This window comes from Austrofundulus limnaeus, unplaced genomic scaffold, assembly GCF_001266775.1.
Source record: "Austrofundulus limnaeus strain Quisiro unplaced genomic scaffold, Austrofundulus_limnaeus-1.0 Scaffold2, whole genome shotgun sequence".
NCBI lineage: Eukaryota > Metazoa > Chordata > Actinopteri > Cyprinodontiformes > Rivulidae > Austrofundulus > Austrofundulus limnaeus.
In genome coordinates, this window is record NW_013952404.1 from 1,909,483 (window position 1) to 1,911,143 (window position 1,661).

Below are 1,661 nucleotides of genomic sequence, written 5' to 3' on the forward strand. Positions count from 1 at the left end.
TGTGTGTGTGTGTGTGTGTGTGTGTGTGTGTGTGTGTGTGTGTGTGTGTGTGTGTGTGTGTGTTGGATGGAAGTTTCTAGATGTAGAAACAAATGGATTTTATAGATAAACTTGATTTCACTTTAAATGGTCACTCATATTTGTGTAAAATATTGTAAAACTATTCAATACTGTATAAAGATCAGTTTTTATGTGGTTCATGAGRTCAACATGGCTTCCTGATGCTTCTTGTTCTCAGCATTTTTTTATCTATTTATCACTGCCTGTACAAAAAGTTGCATATCTCTTGTGAATCTGTCCCTCAGTAAATCCTTTGTAGTTGTTTTTTTCTGCAAATGTGCTGTTGGGTTACATTTAGCTTTTTTTTCTTTCATAAAACTCACTTGGAGGATTATCWGTCTCATGAATTTCCTCATAAATGTCAGTCACATTGGATGCAGATATAACCGTTCATCAGTAGTTAAATAGTGGGGTGTGTGGACACGTTTTTGCAACATCGTGGGAGCTATTTTCTGGAAAAGGGCAGCCTTGTGGTGACCAAATGTGCATCGTGGGGATGGAGATCAAAGCCTGGTCACCACGGGTATGAAAGCTAATTTCTGGTGGGGGGTTCGGTTTAGGACCAAAGTGTAAATTGAGTTTGTTAGTTTTAGGGGCTATAGGATTACCAGAAAATGAATGGAARTGGATCCACTGTCCCCACAGGGATATAAAAACAAACCTGTGTGTGTGTGGTGGTGTGGTGTTCAAAACCAGTTTAATTATTCCACATTACTGAGAATTCTTGATAAGTTAGAGCCCAAACGGTGTGACTAGCTGTGTGTCTCCGGTTATTACAGGTTTTGTGTTTAACATTATATAAGCAAAAATCCATCGAAGCACCTTGGAGCCGAACCACATTTGAAACAACATGTCAACGCGTTTGCATGGCTTTGCCTCGATTTGTTTGATAGATGACAACAAGCTGCACGCTTTGCATTCAAGCCTCGAAGCCTGGTTGCCTTGGACATTTCTCCAAGGCAACTCAACCTGTAAAGTTATGTCTTTTACATCTCTTCACCGTAAATACAACTCTATTTCCAGGAACTTGAAGACTCTGGTAATGTGGAAGGAAAACAGACAGCAAGGAGGTTTCTGTTGTGTCTACAGGCAACAACTCCAATACACTTTGTACTGAAGCAAACTAAAAATAACTTCCTCATCCTGTCTGCCATAAAGTTTAAAAACCAACAAAATTTTACAATGAATACAAAATTATTGTCGTCAATGCAGCATTAAATTAAATTTGACAAACTGTTTATACATTTCCTGCTTAAAGTACATACTGTATTTGTAGCATTTATGTGCTGATTTAAAGCCCAGACAATTTTGACCAAAAACAATAAATAAATGTTTACAAAGTCACAATGAGGGTGAACTTTGGCAAATTCTAAAATGTTTGAGTTGAACACTGGGTACAAATTATGATTTAAAAACCAATACAATTTAAAAAGATATAAATCTAAATAAATGGTTAAAAAAACAGAAATAAATAATCTGTCTGAAAATAAAAATTCAGCTTATAATTTATTTTCACTTATTTAATTTGTTTTGTAATAAATTGATGAGCAAATAACTATTTTTTGTTTTTTTCTGCATCCTGTTTACTTTTTGTTTACATA